General features: G+C 49.2%; 1 long non-coding RNA gene across 1 annotated transcript in view; it reads right to left on the bottom strand.

Annotated features, from left to right (window-relative positions):
• Positions 1–11,106: 11,106 nt before the first annotated feature.
• LOC140392785 (uncharacterized) overlaps positions 11,107–24,308 on the bottom strand; it is a 67,613-nt gene continuing 54,411 nt past the window's right edge. The window contains exon 2 of the long non-coding RNA XR_011935427.1: positions 11,107–11,771. This is a non-coding gene — a long non-coding RNA (uncharacterized lncRNA). The remainder of the gene's footprint in view (positions 11,772–24,308) is intronic.

Consider the following 24,308-nt stretch of genomic DNA (forward strand, 5'->3'; position numbering starts at 1 on the left):
TGTTTTGTTTTAAAAAAACACTGGTCCATTTTCTGCTGTACCATACCTCTAGAGTGAGCCGTGTGCTCCCCATACCACAATCTATTAAAAGTTGTGGGTCAGGTGAACTCCATGATACATTTTGGGATTCTCTAAACCCTGGCCCATAACATGTGACTGGTTGCAAATCTTCCATTTCAACTGGCAACAGGTGTGTAGGATGGATATTAGGAATCTGTACAACGTACTGAGCAAATACCCCAAAGTGTTTTAGGGGGGCCTGGGCATGATAAAAGGGGACAAAGCCCTTATCTCAGTGGATTCTGATACTCAGCCCTGCTATTTTAGGGTGAGGCCTGTCCCCTACACATTGCTAGCCAAGGTTGATGCAGAGCCACAGTGCCTGAAGCTTTGGAGAATGTACACCTTGCGCAATGTGCAGAGTGGGCCACACCCGTGATGCCAGTGATGAAGCCCGCCAAATCTGTCTTACTCTGCGGCAATTGATCGCGGTAAACAGTACTTCACCCCTGGGCCAGTACCCGATGCCTCGAGTGGAACGTCTGTACACAAAACTAGTTAGATGGTGTTTTTTTGTTTACAAACTTGACATGAGCACACCTATTTGCAGGTGGAGCTAGATCCAGTGTCCAGGAAATTTGAGACCATAAACGCCCACAGGGGGTTATTCGAATATACCCGCCTCCTGGTCGGGGTTTCATCTGTCCCAGTGATTTTTCAGCATGTGATAGAAAATTTCCTCCAGAGTCTGCCAAAGGCGGCGTCTATCTAGCTGACGTGCTCATCACAGAAAAATAATTTTAACTGATTTGTTTGGAAGAAAGTAATGATTTCAAAAAAGGACTGAGAAAAATGTTCATCCTTCTTCCTACTGAAAGTGTGCAAGTACAGTCTTTCCATTCATACAAAGTCTTTAAATTCTTACATTAAAGATTGCCCACACCATGAAAGCAAAATTTTGCAGTCATCGATTTGCCCGACTTCTTTTGAGTGCCTTTCAAATAGTCTCATTGTACTTTTCTTCCCCTCTTGTACTTCCCGATCCAGCGTGCCTCACTGTGAACTTTACTGCTGCAAAAGAAGCACGAATCAGTGTGTGCCAGTGCTGTGCCACAATCGTCCTGCGCAATATAGTTAGTCGGCTTTTAACAGTGTCCTGAGATGTTGGCTTAAATAAGTTTGATCAAGATCACAGCCCGTGCTTAGAGTTTAGATTAGCAAGGATATGTATTTCCTAGTGTTAGCTTGGCAAGGACCGGCATGTTTCCGGCCAAGTTTAATATGCAAAACTCCCATCAATATTTGATGGTTTCATAAAGGGATTTTATGGGACCGATTTGGGAAGGAGAGAGGCAAGCAAAAAAAATCAGATGCCGTTCGTGGAGTCAGCACAAAAGCAAGAGTGTTTCAAAGATTCTTCTTATAGCCATAGATGTTTACAGCATGGAAACAGGCCCTTTGGTCCAGCTTGTCCATGCCGCCCAGTTTCTATCACACAACTAGTCCCACTTGCCCGAATTTGGCCCATATCCCTCGATACCCACCCTACCCATGTAACTGTCTAAATTTTTTAAAGGAAAAAATTGGACCCGTCTCTACCACGGCCTCTGGTAGCCCATTCCAGATGTTCACCACCCTCTGTGTGAATACATTTCCCCTCTGGTCTCTTTTCTATCTGTGGTAATACCAGATATTGCAGTACCTGAGAGGTGGATGACCATTGGTTAGACCCAGGAGTCTACCATTGGCTGATGTGCATAGCTCCGCCCTGAGAGGCGGAGTATAAGAACCGATGCCGTCCCAGCAGCCTTCACTTTCTGTATCGAAGCAGTTGGGGAAGAGTTCTAGCAGATTAATGCCTATTAGTTATGCCTCACCTTGTCTTGAGAGTAATTGATTGCGCATCAATTTAATCTGCTACAACTTCAGTTGAAAGGATGGGTCTCCGTATCAAACCGGAGTGCCTTCGGCTCAGCCCCCACGCGGACAACTCTGCTACTATTTTCAAACATTGGCTGGCTTGCTTTAAGGGCTACCTCGACACAGCCGCCGACACCCCCACGGAAGGACAAAAGATGCATCTCCTACGCTCACGGGTCAGCCCTGGGATCTACCCTCTTATCGACAAGGCGGCGAATTATGCGGCCGCGATCGAGCTGCTAGAAGGACATTATATCCGCCCTGTGAACCAGGTCTACGCTCGTCACCTGCTGGTGACTAGGAGGCAAAGCCCCGAGGAAAGGTTGGAAGACTTCTACCGGGCGCTGCTGGTGCTGGGCCGAAACTGTGGCTGCCCGCCAGTTTCGGGGAACGAGCACACGGAACTTTTGATCAGGGATGCTTTTGTGGCAGGTATGACCTCCCCCGATATCCGCCGGAGGCTCCTAGAAATGGACACTCTGGGACTTGCAGAGGCACGGGCCCTGGCGGGGTCCATGGACGTTGCATATAGAAACGCGCTGTCCTTTGCTCCCGATCGAGCGGCGGGCCCCTTGGGCTGCATGGCACCCCATAGCGGCAGCCCCTCAGACCTTTCCCCTGACCCCGCAAGCCTGCGCGGTGAGACGGCCCGCTAACACCGCCGGACACCGCTGTTTCTTCTGCGGGCAGGCGAATCATCCCCGCCCACGCTGCCAGGCCCGCACCGCCACCTGCAAAGGGTGCAGAAAGAAGGGCCACTATGTGGGAGTCTGCCAGGCCCGCGCCATGGCCGCGGTCTCCAGCGACTATCGCCAACCCCCCAGGCCCCGACCGCCCAGCGCTCACCACCACCCCCCTATCCTAAGGCCACGTGCGACCCGTGGGCATGGCCATTTTGCCCCCCGGACACCACGTGGGACGGGTGGGTGCCGCCATTTTGTCCCTCGCCGCCGCCATCTTCTTCATCTCCGGACACCATGTGCGACCCATGAGTGACGCCATCTTGGATGGGGCCCCAAGCCCCCAGCACAGCCGACTACATGCTGCCCGCCCAGAACTCTCCATTACTACAGCTGGCGTCGGTGACTCTGGATCAGAGTCGGCCCCGGACGCTTGCGAAAGCTACAACGACGATCTCCATCAACGGCCATGGGACGTCGTGCCTGATCGACTCTGGGAGCACGGGAAGCTTTGTTCACCCTTACATGGTAAGGCGCTGTTCTCTTGTCACCCATCCCGTAAATCAAAGGATCTCCCTGGCCTCCGGGTCACACGCGGTGGAGATAAAGGGGTTCTGCCTAGCGAAACTCACTGTCCAAGGTAGGAATTCCATAATTTCTGCCTGTACGTCCTGCCGGACCTCTGTGCAGCCACCCTCCTTGGGCTGGATTTCCAATGCCATCTGTAAAGCCTAACTTTTAAATTCAGCGGCCCTATACACCCCCTTACTGTCTGCGGCCTCGCGACCCTTAAGGCGACCCGCCTTCCCTGTTTGCGAACCTCACCCCGGATTGCAAACCCGTCGCCACCAGGAGCAGACGGTACAGTGCCCAGGACCGGACCTTTATCAGGTCGGAGGTCAAGAGGCTGCTGAGGGAAGGGGTCATCGAAGCGAGCAACAGTCCCTGGAGAGCTCAAGTAGTGGTGGTAAAGACCGGGGAGAAACATAGGATGGTCATTGACTACAGTCAGACCATCAACAAACAGGTTTACGCAGCTGGATGCGTATCCTCTCCCCCGTATAGCCGACCTGGTGAACAGGATCGCGCAATACAAGATTTTCTCCACGTTGGATCTCAAGTCTGCCTACCACCAGCTACCCCTCCGTAATGGTGACCGCCTGTACACTGCCTTCGAAGCAGACGGGCGGCTCTATCACTTTTTAAGGGTTACCTTCGGTGTCACGAACGGGGTCTCGGTCTTCCAACGAGAGATGGACCGAATGGTTGACCGGTACGGCTTACGCGCAACGTTCCCGTATCTGGATAACGTCACCATCTGCGGTCATGACCAGCAGGACCACGACACCAACCTCCGCAAATTTCTCCAGACCGCGTAAATCCTTAATCTGACATACAATAAGGATAAATGCGTGTTTAGCACCGACCGTCTAGCCATTTTAGGCTACGTAGTGCGAAGTGGAGTCATAGGCCCCGACCCCGAGCGCATGCACCCCCTCATGGAGTTCCCCTCCCTCACTGCCCCAAGGCCCTAAAGCACTGCCTTGGGTTCTTCAGCTATTATGCACAGTGGGTCCCCAATTACGCAGACAAGGCTCGACCCCTGATCCAGTCCACAACCTTCCCCCTGTCGACGGAGGCCCGCCAGGCCTTCAGCCGCATCAAAGCAGACATTGCAAAAGCCACGATGCGCACTATCGACGAGTCCCTCCCCTTCCAGAGCGATGCGTCCGACGTAGCTCTGGCGGCCACCCTCAATCAAGCGGGCAGGCCTGTGGCTTTCTTCTCCCGCACTCTCCATGCTTCCGAAATTCGCCACTCCTCGGTCGAAAAGGAGGCCCAGGCCATAGTAGAAGCTGTGCGACACTGGAGGCATTACCTGGCCGGCAGGAGATTCACTCTCCTCACGGACCAACGGTCGGTTGCCTTCATGTTCGATAATGCACAGCGGGGCAAGATTAAGAACGACAAGATCTTGCGGTGGAGGATAGAACTCTCCACCTACAATTATGAGATCTTGTACTGTCCGGGAAAGCTGAACGAGCCTCCTGTCTCGCGGCACTTGTGCCACCGCACAAGGGGACCGCCTCCGATCCCTCCACGAGGACCTCTGCCACCCGGGGGTCACTCGTTTCTTTCATTTTATCAAGACCCGCAACCTGCCCTACTCCATCGAGGAGGTCAGGACCGTCACCAGGGACTGCCAAATCTGCGCGGAGTGCAAACCGCACTTCTACCGGCCAGAGAGGGCGCACCTGATAAAGGCGTCCCGTCCCTTTGAACGCCTCAGCATGGATTTCAAAAGCCCCCTCCCCTCCACCGACCGCAACACGTACTTCCTTAACGTGATTGACGAGTACTCCCGGTTCCCATTCGCCATCCCCTGCCCAGACATGACCACAACCACCGTCATCAAGGCCCTCCAGGGTATCTTTACACTGTTCGGTTTCCCCGTATACATTCACAGTGATAGCGGGTCCTTCTTTATGAGTGATGAACTGTGTCAATTCCTGCTCAGCAAGGGCATCGCCTCGAGCAGGACGACAACCCCCGAGGAAACGGTCAGGTAGAGAGGGAGAACGGAACGGTCTGGTAGACCGTCCTGCTGGCCCTAGGGTCCAAGAATCGCGCAGTCTCCCGCTGGCAGGAAGTCCTCCCGCTGGCCCTCCACTCCATCCGGTCACTGATCTGTACAACCACGAATCAGACACCTCACGAACGTCTCCTTGTTTTCCCCAGGAAGTCCTCCGGGACCTCGCTCCCAACCTGGCTAGTGACACCCGGACCCATCCTGCTTCGGAAACATGTGAGGACGCACAAGTCGGACCCGTTGGTCGAGAGGGTCCACCTGCTGCACGCCGACCCCAGTACGCCTACGTAGCGTTCCCTGACGGCCGCCAAGACACGGTCTCTCTTCGGGACCTGGCGCCTGCCGGAGCCCCACGCGCACCCACACCATTGCCCCCACCCTCCCCACAGCACCTAACTGGAGGGTCGGTACTCCCGCCGCCCCTGCCTAGTCCCGAACACACACCGACGCCCCCTACAGGCGCCTTCTCCCCCTGTCCACCTTTCGCCCCAACAGCGCCGCCTCGGGGTGACGAAGCTGCCTGGGAGGACGACATCACGTTCCCGGAGTCGCAACCGCCGGGACCCCCATCAGAATCACCGCCGAAACCCAGACGCTCCAGAAGGACGACCAGGCCACCCGGTCGACTGATTGCTGCACTATGAACACTTTGTTATTACCCTCGACATCACGGTACCTCCATACCTGGTCATACCATGCGAAAGGCGACTATTAACGCTGGCCATCACCCCGCCGGGCTCTTTTTTAACAGGGGGTGAATGTGGTAATACCAGATATTGCGGTACCTGAGAGGTGGATGACCATTGGTTAGACCCAGGAGTCTACCATTGGCTGATGTACATAGCTCTGCCCTGAGAGGCGGAGTATAAGAACCGATGCCGTCCCAGCAGCCTTCACTTTCTGTATCGAAGCTGCTGGGGAAGAGTTCTAGAGATTAAAGCCTATTAGTTATGCCTCACCTTGTCTTGAGAGTAATTGATCGCGCATCAGTATATCTCCCCTCTCACCTTAAACCTGTGGTCTCTAGTCCTAGACTCCTCATCCTTTGGGAAAAGATGTTGACTATCTACCTTATCTATGCCCCTCATTATTTTATAGATCTCTATAAGGTCACTCCTAAGCCTTGACTAGAAGAAAATAACTGAAAGAGGCATTTGGTTTCCAAGTGACCCCTGATTAAGGCTCACCCATCTCCTGCGCATCCTAATTCTAGCATGGAAATCAACATCCTTTTAGAGTTTCAATCAAAGTAATCTTTCCCTGTGTTGCCCTAGGCATGTGTTAGCGGGTCGCTCGACCTTGGAGGGCATCACAGCTGAGCCAGTCATGTTTTCTAGTAATGGTGCCATAGCTCTGGTAAGGCGTGTGCAGATTAAATAAATTGATCAGCCAATGAAAGCGGAGTTATCTGGTTAAACACGCTGTGTACCTAAAGAAAGCCCAGCGTCAAACTGGATTGTAATTTAAATTGGAACACTGTGAAGAATGTAAGGGCATATTCACAGAGGCTCCATTTTTGGCATAGAGCCTCTCTAAGTGAGGCCACGTGTCAAGGATTCAATCTACACTCTTATCTAGGCCAAGAGCAGATCCTCACTGAATTTACTCTTTCAGTTCTGGCAGCATCCTTGCCTCTGCGTCAGAAAGTTGTAGGTTGGTGTCCCTCTCCAGGATTTGAACACAAAGATCGAGGCTGATACTTGAGAGCAGTACTGAGGGAGTCATTTAGATCAGATAGTAAATCTAGTCTCCATCTGCCATCTCAGGTGTATGTATTGATCCCATGGCACTATTTTGAAGAAGAGCAGGGCCTTTATCCTGGCCAATATTCAACCCGCAATCTGTATACAGATGAGCTGCCACATAGGGGCTGGATTTGATTACAGAGATTTGGGGGAGGGGTGGGGGGGGGGGGGGGGGGGAGGTGAGAAAAAAAACTGAGGCTCAAGTGGCCAAATTGCCTACTCCTGCTCCTACTAGATGAATGCATTTCCTACATTACAATGGTGACCACACTTCATTGGCTGTAAAGAAAATGTTGGGACATCTTCTGCTCATGAAAGGCGCTATATAAATGCAAACTGAGTTTTTTCTTTACAAATTGGAACCAGCTACACGGAATTCCGCAGCTCCATAATATTACAGTCCATACTTAATGTGCAAGCATGTATTCGCTCTAGAGTCAATGGAGAGTGAGCAAGAATGGGAATCCTGTGTAAAGTTTCCTTTCTCCATTTCACTGGTGCACTAGGCTAACCAGCTGGCTTTTAAAGCAGAACAAGGCAGGACAGCAGCACGGTTCAATTCCCGTAACAGCCTCCCCGAACAGGCGCCGGAATGTGGCAACTAGGGGCTTTTCACAGTAACTTCATTTGAAGCCTACTTGTGACGATAAGCGATTTTCATTTTCATTTTCACTAAGTTCAAATGCTGCGCCCAATTGTTGCACCGACTGAAATCAGGGGCCGAATTGCAGAGCGGGCGACCTGTAAAGAAAGCACTGACGCCGTGGGTCACGACCTCCTGCCTCCATTCCCAGTTCTGCTGGTCTTTGTGAGGGTGAAGAAAGGGTGGAAAATAGGTTGCCTGCACCATTAGTCAGGGGGACTAAGGTGATTAAGTACTTCTTAACAGCTTGCCTACTAAAGTACCAACATTTTCACAGGAAGCGAGTGGCTGTTAGAAGCTGTATAAAAGTTGGGAATGGCTCCAGCTTATCAGGAACACAATGAAAATTTAAGAACATGAACATTTCCCTACCCTATCCTCGGTTCCAGCTCTCCATCTGGCCTAGCCAATTTGATGGTGCAGGTGCTTTCCCTGTTTTAAAATCATGTATAGACAGTCACCGCAGCAACGGTTGCTGAGGTGCACCAGAATACGGTCCGCTTCTCTGGTCCCACCTCCATTCATGCCTCCTTCCTCCAGCCACTAACTGACTAACACTCACGACCCCTGACCAATTAATCCCTTGTAAGTTCAAGTTATTCTTAGAATCATAGAATCACTACAGTGCAGAAGGAGGCCATTCGGCCCATTGAATCTGCATCAACCCTCTGAAGGAGCACCCTACTTAGGCCCACACCCCCACCCTACCCCATAACACAGTAACCCCACCTTTTCGGACACTGAGGGGCAATTTAGCATGGTCAATCCACCTAACCTGCACGTCTTTGGACTATGGGAGGAAACCGGAGCACCCGGAGGAAACCCATTCAGACACAGGGAGAATGTACAAACTCCGCACAGACAGTGACCCAAGGCTGTATTTCAACCCAGGTCCCTGATGCCGTGAAGCAGCAGTGCTAATCACTGTGCCACCGTGCCACCCTTTTATTATTTGAATTATTATTTAAACTTCAATTCTAATCAATGTTCATTTGAGACTTTAATCATTTAGGCAACAGGAGACAGTTTGGTCAAGTGACTCAGGAAATCTTCAGTAAGTTGTAGATACCGACTAAAGACAGGACAGGATTTATCTAACATATGGCGGCTCTTTCTTTCTGGTTGGGCCTTGGGGGCAGGTTGGCACTCGATCTCCAGTTGCACTGTAAATTCTATGTCTATCTCTCCTAAGACAGTGACGCCTGTTTTATTCTCCCCAATGACTACCTTCAGAAACTGTAAGCTAACTTAAAGTGGTACGATTTGAAGTAAATTGCGAGCATATTTTGGATATTTTAAATTGGTTAGTGGAAAATTGGGAGGGTTTTTCAAAGCTGTAAAGAGAATTATTTTAGCTAACAGACAGATCTATGGAGCCTGGTTCTTAAAAGCAACCCGCAATGTCATGGTCTCAGGGAAAGCTTACATTTACAATGTGATTTTTGTTTCTACCATGAAAGTTCATGTGCACCTTCTACCCAAGCCTTAGTACAATACTGTGAGCAACATAGAAATAGTGTAAAGATCAGGGTAGCATTTAGGATTGGATTGGATTGGATTTGTTTATTGTCACGAGTACCGAGATACAGTGAAAAGTATTTTTCTGCGAGCAGCTCAACAGATCATTAAGTACGTGGGAAGAAAAGGGAATAAAAGAAAATACATAATAGGGCAACACAAGGTATACAATGTAGCTACATAAGCACCGGCATCGGATGAAGCATACAGGGTGTAGTGTTAATGCAGTCAGTCCATAAGAGGGTCGTTTATGAGTCTGGTAACAGCGGGAAAGAAGCTGTTTTTTAGTCTGTTCGTGTGTGTTCTCAGACTTCTGTATCTCCTGCCCGATGGAAGAAGTTGGAAGAGTGAGTAAGCCAGGTGGGAGGGGTCTTTGATTATGCTGCCCGCTTTCCCCAGGCATCGGGAGGTGTAAATGGAATCAATGGATGGGAGGCAGGTTCGTGTGATGGACTGGGCGGTGTTCACAACTCTCTGAAGTTTCTTGCGGTCCTGGGCCGAGCAGTTGCCATACCAGGCTGCGATGCAGCCAGATAGGATGCTTTCTATGGTGCATTTGTAAAAGTTGGTAAGGGTTAATGTGGACATGCCAAATTTCTTTAGTTTCCTGAGGAAGTATAGGCACTGTTGTGCTTTCTTGGTGGTAGCGTTGACGTGGGTGGACCAGGACAGATTTTTGGAGATGTGCACCCCTAGGAATTTGAAACTGCTAACCATCTCCACCTCGGCCCCGTTGGTGCTGACAGGGATGTGTACAGTACTTTGCTTCTTGAAGTTAATGACCAGCTCTTTAGTTTTGCTGGCATTGAGGGAGAGATTGTTGTCGCTGCACCACTCCATTAGGTTCTCTATCTCCCTCCTGTATTCTGACTCGTCGTTATTCGAGATCCGGCCCACTATGGTCGTATCGTCAGCAAACTTGTCGATGGAGTTGGATTTACATTAATATGACAACATTGCTGACAAAATATTGGCAGAAACAGAGATGGTAGAGATAATGGATGGGGTGAAAACTGATTGGCAGATGTTACTGAAAAGGCTGGCTCTGCTTGGTTGCAAGCATCCCAGGTTGCAAAGGGAAGTATGGGTGAAAATGGCAGAAGGGCTTGCCATTATCTTCCAATCTTTCCTAGATAGGCCGAGGTGCCAGAAGATTGGAAAATGTGATACCCTTGTTCAAGAAAGGATGTAAAGACATTCCTAGTAATTATGGATGGCACGGTGGCACAGCGGTTAGCACTGCTGCCTCATAGCTCCAGGGACCGGGTTCAATTCCGGCCACGGGTGACTGTCTCTGTGGCGTTTGCACTTTCTCTTCGTGCCTGTGTGGGTTTCCTCCGGGTGCGCCGGTTTCTTCCCACAGTCGATAGATGTGCAGATTAAATTTGGCCATGCTAAATTGCCCCTTGGTGTCCAAAAGGTTAGGTGGGGATACTCAGTTATGAGGATAGGGTGGAAGCGTGGGCTTAAGTAGGGTGTTCTTTCAGTGGGTTTGTGCAGACACGATTGGCCGAATGGCCTCCTTCTGCACTGTAAATTCTATGACTCATAACTCACAAGCCCCATAGATGGAACAGTTCTTCTAACAAAATGAGGTTATAATGGACTTTTCTTGAAATACCTCATCATAATGTCTTTAGTGCTTTTACTGATATTGGTACCAGTAATCTACAGGTCAATCAACATAATCTCCAAAGTTAATTTACACAGTCAGCGTGACATGACTATTTCAAAGTTGTGTGTTCGAACTGGTCATCAATAATGGAGTTTTTCAGTAAAACAGTGGCTTTGGCACATTTCATTAAAGTGCTTATGTTGTTGCCTTCTTAGCATGGTATCTACGTCATTTAAGTCTTTTATTCCATTTTATGTTTCTTGGCTCACAGAAATACAATGACGTATGTAGTATTTTATCCAGTTTTAATTTCCAATAACAACAATTTACATTATAAGTCTCCTATAGTTTAAATCCATTTCAAATATTTTAAAATTCAGCCATAACAAACCAAGTTTCATTTTTTCAAAAGTTTAATTTATTCATAAAATTTGTAAAAGTACATTGCATAACAGTTCAAATTTAAAATTACATAAAGTGTAAAACAGATCGATTCCAGGGCAGCACGGTGGTGCAGTGGTTAACAGTGCTGCCTCACAGCGTCGAGGATCCGGGTTCGATCCTGGCCCCAGGTTACTGTCCGTGTGTAGTTTGCACATTCTCCTCGTGTCTGCGTGGGTCTCACCGCCACATTCCAAAGATGTGCAGGGTAGGTGGATTGATTTGATTTGTCACATGTACCGAAGTACAGTGAAAAGTATTTTTCTGCGGCTGAGGGAACGTACACAGTACGTGCATAGTAGACAAGGAGAATAATCAACAGGGAATATTGACAAATGGTACATCAATAAACAGTGATTGGTTACAGTGCGGAACAACGGGCCAAACAAAGCAAATACATGAGCAAGAGCAGCATAGGGCGTCGTGAATAGTGTTCTTACAGGGAACAGATCAGTCTGAGGGGGAGTCGTTGAGGAGTCTTGTAGCTGTGGGGAAGAAGCTGTTCCTATATCTGGATGTGCGGGTCTTCAGAATTCTGTTCCTTCTGCCTGATGGAAGGGTTTGGAAGAAGGCAATGCCTGGGTGGGATGGGTCTCTGATTGGCCACGCTACATTGCCCCTTAATTGGACAAATAAATTAAAAAAACAGATCAGTTTCTTTCAATACGTTATGTGGCATTCTGAAATACCTCACTACACTTTACAGGTTACATTTACAAACTTTGTTACATGTCAAACATACAGCCCAAGGGGTTTTACTGGGTTCCAGCCCCTTTGTATACAATGGTGGGAGGGTCTTAGACAATGGCCTTTGTGGTGGTTGCCTCAAGTTTTAATGCATCCCTCAGAATTTAGGCCTGGACTTTGGAATTTGCCAGCCTGCAACAATCAGCCATCAACAAGGCGACCATCAGAATAAAGAGCATCTATCACCAGACTGATGGTCCTTCAGTTGATGTTTAATGCAGTGTACATCCCTGGAAACAACTAGTAAAGCAAGGGGCCCTGTAATATAGAGCTGCTGGGGTAAACCCTGACAAAAAAACACTGCATCTATTTCCAGACCTGGTTTGCAAAGATACATTCCAGAAGGGGATGGGTGATGGTCTCTTCCCCACTACAGTCTCCTCGATGGCAGAGTGTAGAGACTCCAGGCGTGCAGCAAGGATCTGACAAAGGGCATCCTTCTCACCTCCAGCCAATCTATGCCTTGGTGCTTGTTTGAAAGTTCTGGTAATGAGTTATTTTGCTCAGGGAACCATCCAACAGGATACACTGTCTCCACAAGGTCCTTGAGGACATTACATGCAGACCACTGCCTGAGGAAATCTGGTTAATGATGCTTTTCTGCACATACCTTTCCCTGAGGGACAGTTAGTACAGCATGTACCAACTAACTGGAGCGTTGCTCGGTAACTGAGGCACATAAAAAAATAATTATTCAACATTGGACAATAAGTGATCTTCAGACAGATCAGCTGATAACTAATAAAAACAGAAATGTCGATGATAACTGTACTTCCTGCTGCAAAACTGCGAGGCTATTAAGCTGCTGGACCACAAACAGCAATCAGCCAGAGTGCTTTGTCTTGACCATTATCCAGTTATACCATGCCCTCCCCCCCCCCCCCCCCCCCCCTCCCACACACACTGTGTCATATAAATCTCAAATCAGAACAGGATTAAGATTTGATGTTACCCACACAGTCAAATAGACTGGCACTATTAGCAAACTGGAGTTGAGCGTGAAGAATGGGCACTTGGTCAAGGTACTGAAGGATGTCCTGGCACCCATGGAACTGAATTCCAATACAACCAGTCGTTTTGGGAAATGGATGGCAGAGTGAATGTAAGGGAGGAAAATATTAAACAAGGGAAAAAAAGCTGACAGATAACGGAGTGCTGGTTACTGAGTCCCAGAATGTATTTTGTGGAATTCCTTTCCTGTTGCGCTCTTGCTTATGTCGCAGCATGTCCCAACTTCCCTTTAAGGTCTTGTTTTGGTAATCGAGAGTTGAGAACTTTGGGCTTGTCATGTAATCCATCACCGACTGCATGCTGGAATCAGAGACAGATCTTCTTTTGTTTGGCAGCCCTTCTGATATCCAGTGCAGCAGAGATCTCTTTTGCGATAAAACACAAGTTGCACGTGTCTCTCCGTGTCAGCCTTCTGCGCTGATATCCATTTGTAGTTGATCTTGCCTTCCAGAACATTCAGGCTGATCCAAAACGCAGTCAGGGAAGTACCAGCAAACTTCAGTCTATCATCAGGAAACAGATTTCTTTAAATATAAAGGAGCTGACCCTCAGGAGGATGACCCAAACATGATGAAGAGCTCATTGAAGGTCTCTATTTTGCCAGGAGTAACATGTCCGGGTCAAGACAAGATGGAAAATAAATACACATCATCTGGCTGCTTATAATATTACTTTTCTCTTGTCTTTCAAATGGAAAGTTGCTGGGCTGACACAATAGCTGCGGTTTTGCGTCCGTAAGTGCAAAAGGCAACATAATCAGCATAGAATCCCTACAGTGCAGAAGAAGGCCATTCAGCCCATTGAGTCTGCAGCGACCCTCTGAAAGAGCACCCTACCTAGGCTATGCCCCCACCCTATCCCTGTAATCCAGTTACCCCACCATAATATTTTTAGACACCATGGGGCAACTCAGCATGGCAATCCATCTAACCTGCACATCTTTGGACTGTGGGAGGAAACTGGAGCACCCGGAGGAAACCCACGCAGGCAGAAGCAGAACATATAAACTCCACACAGACAGTCACCTAAGGCCGGAATTGAATCCAGGTCCCTAGTGCTGTGAGGCAGCAGCGCTAGCCACTGTACTGTGCCAACTGAGCCATGGGTGCTAAATTTCACACGAGAGCCAAAACATAAGTAGCTTGTCGGCGAGATCTCACTTTCATGTTTCCTGCCCATCGCCCAGGAAGGTTGGGAACCTCATGTCAATACATTAGTAACTCATTAGTAGGCAGTCTCACTGTATCCCCAATTGCATTATCAAGCCTTGCTGGCATGATGGTCCACAACTGCTTGAAAAAATGTATACCTGGCGACCTCACCTCTGAGGTGGCGTTTGGAGGTGAGTCGTACAGGTCGCTGCTACCGAACAGGTGGTCTATCGGAGCGAGGGCACTGGAGAGCCGGGGACCCAGATTGTGGGTCTGGAGGGGGTTGCTCATGGGTCCAGGGGGTGTTGAGTATTAGTCCCTGGTTGTTTGGGGGGGGGGGGGGGGGGGGAGAGACTAGGGCTGAGGCCTGAGGTGCCATCCCCACAGAGGGTCTCCCTTGTTGGTGGGGCGGAGTTTGAGCGGAGACTTGAAAGGGAATCCCGATCCTGGGGTTGCTGAAACAGAAGGGGGGGGGGGCAGGCACCAGAACAGCACGTGGGGGTGAGAGGCTTTCTTGGGAGGGCTTGCCATTGGCATGACTTTGAGGGGGGGGGGGGGTATGGACTGGCCCCATAAGTGCAAGGAAATTTCCAAAGAGGGGGCAACAAAGCCACAAACAGATCTCACCCACCCTCAGGCTGGAATCCACAGCTGAAGGGCCCGTGCATTCTTGAGGGGCCCTGGCCGCACACAATCCATAAAAATACCCAACTAGGTCACTGCTTTACTGCTTTTAACTTGTAAAATTATAGCATCCTACAGTGCAGAGTCCGACACTGCAGGAGGAGGTCATTCAGCCCATCTAGTCTTCACCGGCCCTCCGAAAGAGTACTCCAACTAGGCCCACGCCCCCCACCCTATCCCCGTTCCCCCACCTAACCTTTGGACACTAAGTGGCAATTTATCATGCCAATCCACCTAACTTGCACATCTTTTGACTGTGGGAGGAAACGGAGCAACTGGAGGAAACACACGTAGACATGGGGAGAACATGCAAACACCACAGATTCACCCAAGGCTGCAATTGAACCCGGGGTTATGGCGCTGTGAGGTAGTAATGCTAACCACAATGCCAAGGTATCACCCCACGCCTAGATGAATAATTGCTGAACTGAAATCCATTTGTCAAAATTATGGTAAAGATGGTCAATATTGTGCTTCCCACCAGTCCAGGAATCTATTGACTGCACGTACGTGGCTCTCCATTCCCCAAGGTGTGCCCTTCATAAACAGCAAGGCCTTCCACTCCTGAATGTCCAGGTCATCTACAACCATGCCAAGCACATCCTCGAAAAGGCAGGCGTGTGCCTGGTTCCGGAATGTAGCGTCCATGACAGCTACATACTTAGCCGCTCTGAGATACTGGAGCTATTTAAAAGAGCTCAGTGGCTAAAGGTGGGCTCTGTCCCCTCAGGACATGGCTGGGGCACCTATGCAGAGACCAGAGTGCTGCAGAGACCCATTGCAATGAGGTTTATGCTGCAGTTTGCACATTGGTAGAGCAGATGATCAGTATCCTGGCGATATGGTTCTGGTGCCTGGATCAGTCAGGTGGAGAACTCCAGTTTTGCCCCAGCAGCTTTTGCACATTGTTGTACTGTGCTGCGCCCTTCACCACCCTGGAGCTGCAACACGATGAGCAGCTGGCAGAAGCTGAGATGGCCAATTGGCACATCTCCTCTGTTGAGGAGGATGTCAAGGATGGCGCAGAGGGGGAACCCTGGAGGAGGCAGAGGAAACACCGTTGGACGGTGGCGAGGGCCTGAATGGGGAGGAGAGCTCAGAACATCTTGATAGCTTCTCACTTCGATGATGACCAGGACTAGCGTGCGCACTGAGGTCACATCATGGGTATGGCCCTTCCTCACTGTGTGATTGCAGCATGACTACAGCCCTGATATTGCTCCTGCCATGGGAAGGATGCAATTGCCTATGGTCCAGATGATGTAGGAGGATGATGGTCACTTGCAGTGAGGGCAGAGCATTGCTCCTCAAAGATCTACTGCGAATGTTCTGCCTGGCTAAGGCAGCTCTTGAACTTCACTGACCAGAGTAATCTCAGGGCGATGATATGCGGACAGACCATCTCTGTTGATGCAGGTACCTCCTTATTTAGGATTGCCAGGATCTGCGTCACTGTTGCCAGAGTAACGGCTCTCAGAAGGGTATAGACGCTGGGTTACATGTGGTGAGCTCCGACTTCTCCAAATGAATGGACTGATTGGTGGTCTGGGACGGGGAGGATGTGGGGGTTACTTGTTAGCAGGATGACCCTAACATCACTGTGTTCTGTCAGTGTGAGGGAAGGCCAACCAATCAGCTGACATCCTTGCAGACAGGAGATTTGATAGAGATATTCAAAATCATGAGCGGTGTGGACAGAGAGTAGATAGTGCAACTGTTCTCACAAGTTAAAGGAATGAGAACGACAGTTCATGGGCGGAATTCACCGGTCCGCCAGCCCCGGTTTCTGGTGCGGCGCACCCTCGCCGGCAGCGGGATTTTCCATTCCCGCAGCCGGCCATGGGATTTCCCATTGTGGCCACCCCACTCCATTGGGAAACCCACAGGCATGGGAACGCTACCGGCGGACCAGAGGACCCCGCTGACGGAGTATTCCGCAACATATATCTAAAGTAATTGACTAAATAAGCAGAAAAACAAGACGAGAAAAAAAATTAAAACAGCAAGTGGTTAAGATCTGGAAAGCACTGCCTGAGATTGTAGTGAAGGCAGGTTCAATCGAAGAATTCAGAAGGGAATTAGACTGTTATCTGAAAAGGAAGAATGTGCAGGGCTAGGGAGAAGGCGGGAGGATGACACAAGTGAATTACTCACTCAGAGAGCTGGAACAGACACGATGGGATTTTGTGAACACCTTCAGTGTTTCTCTGCATTAAAAATGAGTTGTAAATGCTGGTGGCTGTTCATTTTCTGATTTGTGCTGAGTTCATGGATGACCATTTGAGGTGCCTGAAAGGCCAAGTAAGGCCGATTGTGAGAAACGGATTGGAATTTTGCAGTGAGTCTGCGCTCCCCCAGTTGTGTCAGCAGTACAACAGCTGCTTGGAGGTGGCAGACTGGGGCTAGCAGCACTCCACACACACTCTGAGAATATCACAACCTACTGACCACGGCTACGGTTGCAGGCCACCAGGTGAAGGAGCTCCCCCTCCGCAGTGGTTACCTGGCAACTGGTAAGCTGCTGAGAGGGTGCCTCAAGATGGAGTTCTGGGATTCACATTATAGAGGGATGTGACAGCACTGAAAAAGGTGCAGAGGAGATTTACCAGGATGTTGCCTGGGCTGGAGAGTTTTAATTATGATGAGAGATTGAATAGACTGGGGTTGTTTTCCTTGGAGCAGAGGAGACTGAGGGGGATCATGATTGAGATGTATACAATTATGAGGGCCATAGAGACAGTAGACAGGAAGAAACTTTTCCCCTTGGTGGAGGGATCAATGATCAGGGGGCATAGATTTAAGGTAAGGGGCAGGAGGTTTAGAGGGGATGTGAGCAAAAGCTTTTTCACCAAAAGGTGGTGGGAGACTGGAGGTCACTTCCTGAAAGGGTGGCGGAGGCAGAGACCCTCATAACATTTTCAAAGTACCTAGATGTACACTTGCGATGCCAAAGCATACAAGACTATGGGCCAAGTGCTGGAAAATGGGATTAGAATGCTTAGGCGGTTTATTTTGACCAGCATAGATGCGATGGGCCGAAGGGCCTTTTCAGTGCTGTTGACCCCTACGACTCTTCCCTTACCCGAAATGGCAGCTCCTTCTGTGCTGAAGGTCCTCCTATTGGCCCTTCAATTTCAAGAGGCAGTCTGCTGTTCTGAATTGGTTGGTGAGCCACTAATTAGCCAATCAAGGAAAAATCAGTGTTGGGTGACTGCTCCTGACACAGTGTGGGGTCAGCTCTCCCATTTCACCCCAACCCAAAACGCAAAACCCCTGCCTCATGCTTCTGCATTCTGGTGAGACCAGGCTACCCTGTTAAATGAAAAATGATCACGAGGATGGGGGAATGGAGGGTTGGCCTCACATTAATCATCACTTCATAGAAGAGGAGAAAAAAAGGAAAACAAGAAAAACATTTCATACATCAGAAGAAAGCAATTTTTGTAATTATTTTGTTTTGGAAAAGTTTAATTCTATTCATATTCTAATCAGTTAGGCAATCAAGGGTTATGGGGAAAAGGCGGGGAAGTGGAGCTGAGGATTATATCAGATCGACCGTAATCTCATTGAATGGTGAAGCAGACTTAATGGGCTGAAAAGTCTATTTCTGCTCCTACATCTTGTGGTCTTATGAACTCGCTACTCTGTCTCATCGGGTGCAGGTGTAGACTATTAAAAGGATGTTAAATTTAAGATTAACCTTTACCAGCAGCAACTCAAACGTCAAGACTTAAGGCACAACCTTATCCATCACCCGACTAGCTTGGACTTGATAAAATGTGTCCTGTCATGGCATATTTGGAGGAAAGGTTTCCATTCTTACTCAATGTGCAGCGGCCCCATGTCAGCAAGTGTGTCAACATTGGGCGAGGGCAGGATCGGACTTGGTTGTGACACTCCCCACATTAAAAGCCTCCCAATCACATGTGAGAAATGGGCACACAGCCAAGATACCAGAGGGCGATTAGCGCCTCCAGAAATGTAACCCAGCAAGAAGTCATTGCATCAAGAGTAAACAATGGGAAATAATTAGTCAAAACAAGAACAAAGAACAATACAGCACAGGAACAGACCCTTCGGCCCTCCAAGCCTGTGCCAACCATGGTACCTGCCTATACTAAAACTGTCTGCGCTTACGGTGTCCGTATCCTTCTATTCCCACCTTATTCATATATTTGTCCAGATATCCCTTAAATGCCACTATCGTACCTGCTCCCACCACCTCCCCAGGCAGCGCGTTCCATATATTTACCACCCTCTGTGTAAAAAAAACTTGCCTCGCAAATCTGTTCTAAACGTTCCCCACGCACTTTAAACCTATGTCCGCTAGTACTTGACTCTCCTACCCGAGGAAAGAGCATCTGACTATCCGCTCTGTCCATTCCACTCATAATATTGTAGACCTCTATCAGGTTGCCTCTCAACCTCCGTCGTTCCAGTGAGACCAGACCGAGTTTATCTCACCTCTTTCAAAGTGCTTTGGAACGCCCTGCAGTCGTGAAAGAGGTTATATAAAAGTAAGTTCTTTCTTTACACAGAAACAAAGGAAGCAATTTACAGTCTAGAGGAGAGGAGGCAAATTTCTCGCTCTGGTCTAGAAATTCAGGCACAGTCATGATCATATTCAGGGTTGCCGGTCAGACTCCCGGGATTGGTTCAGCCTATGGCAGGCATTGGAACTGGTGTTGAGGCCTGAATCTCATTTGCCAGTTCTTCCGACTAAAGGAGAAGTCATGGATGGGAGACAATCAGAGGGCATGTGGAAACAATAGGTGTATACTCGACCAGGCTGTGCCTGCAAATCGCAAAACAAAATGGATACTGCTAGGTGTGATTCTAGAGCCAACCGCTAGGTGTAACAGTGACATTAAAATGGTGGTACAGGGCTTAAAATGTAGCTGGTATAAAACCAGGGAAATTTTGTTGGAGAACTGAGGATTGTCACCAAGTGTCAGGACTATTATGCAGCAGGACTAATCACTGTTGTACCCCACCCCTTTGTCCACCCCCTAGATGTTGTGAATAGGCTTTGCCAGCTCAGACAGTGGCAATGAGGACAGACAGCAAAATTAAACAGTCAGTGTCACTTGTAAACAGACTCAAGCAGAGAATACGTAATAATAATAATAATAATCTTTATTGTCACAAGTAGGCTTACATTAACGCTACAACAAAGTTACTGTGAAAATCCCCTAGTCGCCACATTCCTGTTCGGGTACACAGAGGGAAAATTCAGAAAGTCCAAATTACCTAACAGCACGTCCTTCGGGACTTGTGGGAGGAAACCGGAACATCCGGAGGAAACCCACGCAGACACAGGGAGAACGTGCAGACTCCGCACAGTGACCCAAGCCGGGAATCGAACCTGGGACCCTGGAGCTGTAAAGCAACAGTGCTAACCACTGTGCTACGTGCTGCCACTACACGGTACACTATAGCAAACATTCAATCTCTATACCATCAACGAACAGTGGCAGCCATGTGCACCATCTACAAGATGCACTGCAGGAACTCACCAAGGCTCCTTAGGCAGTACCTTCCAAACCCACGACCACTACCAACTAGAAGGACAAGGGCAGCAGGTACCTGGGAAAACCACCACCTGAAGATTCCACTCCAAGTCACACATCAACCTTACTCAGAAATATATCGTCGTCCCTTCATTGTCACTGGGTCAAAATGCTAGAACACCCGCCCTAACAGCACCATGGGTGTACCTACACATCAGGGACTAGTGTTCAACAAGGCAGCTCATCACCACGTTCTCAAGGTCAACTAGGAATGAGCAATAAATGCTGGCCTTGTCAGCAATGCCCCCATCCCACAAATGAAAAGAACACAATGAGTGCATACTGCAATGCATGAAGGGTTCCTGCTGGAATACTAGATGGAGATGTGTGCCAAGCAGTATAAGGCACAATCTAAGACTAGTTCTCTATATAGGAGGTGTATGTGTGCACACTGCATTGAAACACAGAGGCAAAGATCGTGGTACGGCCTGCCACATTAATTGCTCTCCACATGCTGAGCAGCCTGAAATGAGCAAACAATGCAGTACCAATGCAGCATCCAACAGGATTAAATTGGCTGTTGTCAGATTAGGGCTTCTTGTTCTGTTCTTGATCTGGCATAGGAGTAGTTGGGAAAGAGTCAGTAAATCAGAACTTTGGGCAGGATTTTCCTTAGGGAAACTATGCTCTCCTGTCAGAATAGATATGCCTGTGATCTGCATTGGCGCTTAGGAGTGGTGCCCAGGAGCGAGTCACTCTCCCTTGCCATGCAAATTCATGCATGGTGGGGAGCTCCTGGGTTCCATTCTGAACCCTGTTATCGGGCTGCCATTTTGGGCGGGCAGTTGATACCCAGGTCCAGTGGCTGGCCCTCCTCCCTTCCCACAAGACAAATCCTGTCCTCCTCCCAGACAAATAGGGGCATCCTCCTGACCGCCCCCCCCCCCCCACCACCACCATGGGGATTGCTGGGACCTTACCCCCCTCCCCCGCAAAGCACTCACACTATGGCTACCAGGTCCTCAACACATTAAAAACAGTTGAATACTTTACGCTGAGAAAAAGAGGAAGTGGAGGCAGGTATCTCCGAGATGTTTATAAACATTGTGGCTTAAGATGCATTCAAATGAAGGAAGCTGAAACTAAATTATCTAGACACTTGGCTGTCTGGAAGATATTACCCTGTCAATTACAGCCTACTAAAAGTTATTTCTCTTTGAAAGTGAATAAAAGCCTCACATATCAAAGGATCTGCGGGGTTTAAAGCCTTGTGATGTGTTTTGGCTTTCTATGAAGTAACAGCTGCTGCACTTCTTCTAAGGCAACAGATGTAAGGGACAGGTAAGTGAAAAAGCAGTGATTTTTCACTGTTTCTGCCTGGACTGTTCTTTAGCTTCCAGGCAGGGGTAACTAATGCAGGGGGGGGGTCTCTGATGTGGGGGTTTCTGATACAGAGGGGGCGGTCTGTGACATGGATGGGAGGGTCTGCCCGTGGTCTTTGAATGGAGGGGGTCTCGGATATGGTGGGTCTCTGATAAGTGGTGGTCTCTGATGTAGCTATTATGAAGGGGTCTGATAAGAGGGCTGGGATGGGCAGGATATGCAGTCTGGGGGCAGAGGACTCTCCAGCAGACTTTGGGAGCACCTATGTTACATAATGACCCACCGGGAGATCCATTACATCTGGGCCACGCTTTCAAATACTTGTACCAATTCACGTCTACATGATCCTGGCTGAGGGCTGGAGCATCACGGAGGCATAGAGAATCGATGACCAGCCTGTTAATCGGATGCAAATAGGTTCAAATGACCCATTTGCATCTTCTCGCCAGTACTGGGCATGTAGCTCGCTGCCACTGCCGGTGAGGGACCGAAGCACTGGAACGGGACTGGCGCCCGTTTTGCCAGACGTGCAATTCTCCTCCCCATCAGGAAATCCACTACCGGCGGTGGAGAATCCACCCCTTTGTCTCCCAGGGAAGTGTTACAATTTGGATCGTCAATACATAGATTTACAGATTTGTGAATGAAGAGGTTATATTGGTAATTCTGGTGAGAATGTGAATTCTAGGTTTGCTAATGATAGACGCAATTACCATATCCAATTTTCTTAAACTGAAGGCGACAATATTTCAGATATTGGGGTGGATTCTCCAGTGCCCGCGTCTGGGATTCCCCGATCAGGCGGAGAATGGAGCGTCCTCGAAAAACGCGATTGGTGTTGGACTGCTCCGATCCTTCTCCAGCAGCGACAGCGAACTACCCGCCTCGCGTTGGCAGCACCATTCAAAACCGCAATTTGCATGTATTTAGATCTGACTAATGAGCTGAAAGGCCCAATCTCCACCCACCCCCACCCCCGTAATTGCTCACCCTCACAGCCGGGAGTCACGCGGGCATGATTTGGTGCAAGTATTTATAAGCGGAGCCCAGGTGCCATGGCCATTGAGGGAGAGCAACAAGGTAATCAAACCATTGAAACTTTTCAGGCTTGCTGGGACGTGTCAGCTTGGACTTCAGGGGGTAGCGGGTAATGACTTGGTGGCAGGTGCGTGGACTCGGGATGTCCCCCTTGGGATCAGGGTGCCCTGGCTGAGACCCCCATTGCTGCAAAAAAAATCAATTAAACCCACCTCCAGGGCAGCACGGTGGTGCAGTGGTTAGCACTGCTGCCTCACGGTGCTGAGGTCTCAGGTTCGATCCCGGTTCTTGGTCACTGTCCGTGTGGAGTTTGCACATTCTCCCCGTGTTTTTGTGTGTTTCGCCCCCACAACCCAAAGATATGTAGGGTAGGTGGATTAGCCACGCTAAATTGCCCCTTAATTGGGAAAAATGAATTAGGTACTCTAAAATTTAAAAAAAATTAAACCCACCTCCTAGCTACAATATACAGGCTTCTGGCTATTGAGTCTGCTGACTGTTTTCAGATCCCTGCAAATGCTCTGAGGGCTACTGATCATGCGGAAATCCACCCAGCTTGCCCAACTGGACACCCTCATTCCCCAGCAGTATCAAGGGGATGGGCGTGGCAATGCGCAATCACCAACCCACCAGGTCCAGGCACTCCTCGGTGCTGATAAACGTAGTCCCACAGCAGAAGAAGCAAGGGGTTAGCAGAGCTCGCTCCAAACAAAGGGGTCATGCACCGGTGCCGCTGGAACCCTCCCTTGCACACCGCCCCTCTCAGAATAAATACCTCACCAGTGACACTATTAGCTAGCCCACCACTGAGGATCACGAGATGTCTCCAAGCCTTGCCTGTCCACCCTGATCCCATTCATCCCGTCTGTGGTCAGGAAACATGGCCAGCTCCCTTCACAACCTGTGTGTAGAACCCAGGCTCCATATAACACTGCAGCTAAGGCCCCAGAAAATGCACACATCCCTCGCTCACCTCCATCTGTAGGGCAAGGCCACATACCAGGCTCTTAGCATTAAGCCGCATGCCTACACTGTATGAATGTCTCCACCATACAACCAGTCTGGCACAAGGCTAATCCAGTGAGGAGAATCACAGTAGACTTTACTGGGAGAAACAGAGCCTATTGCTAAAACTGGTTGTGGCAGCCACTGGTACTCCAGTTAGCAGGGCAGGGTGGTGAGGATACAGGCTCCCTACAACACAGGGGGACAGGGGTTCAGTGCTGATACATCATCTTGAAGGCGCTGGGGAGGAACATGTTGAGGATGGCGCAGCAGTGCAACTCAAGGTGACCATGTAACCTGGTGGCATTGGATGGTCAAAGGAATCCTCATCAGGGTTCAGACACCTGTGGGGCTGGCACCCGGACGGGCGGCACATGGGCTGCGTGCTGGCCAATTTGCATGACATGAATTGCTCCTCGCAAGCGTTTCTAGTGGCAGAGCGGATTTATCCCAAATCTTCACCCGCAGTAGCACTTAGTCTCCAAAAACTGTTTTTTAAAATAAAGTTAGAGTACCCAATTATTTTTTTTTCCAATTAAGGGGCAATTTAGTGTGGCCAATCCACCTAACCTGCACATCTTTGGTTGTGGGGGTGAAACCCACGCAGACATGGCTTTGTCTCCAAAA

The sequence above is a fragment of the Scyliorhinus torazame genome, chromosome 16, assembly GCF_047496885.1.
Source record: "Scyliorhinus torazame isolate Kashiwa2021f chromosome 16, sScyTor2.1, whole genome shotgun sequence".
In the NCBI taxonomy this organism is placed as follows: domain Eukaryota; kingdom Metazoa; phylum Chordata; class Chondrichthyes; order Carcharhiniformes; family Scyliorhinidae; genus Scyliorhinus; species Scyliorhinus torazame.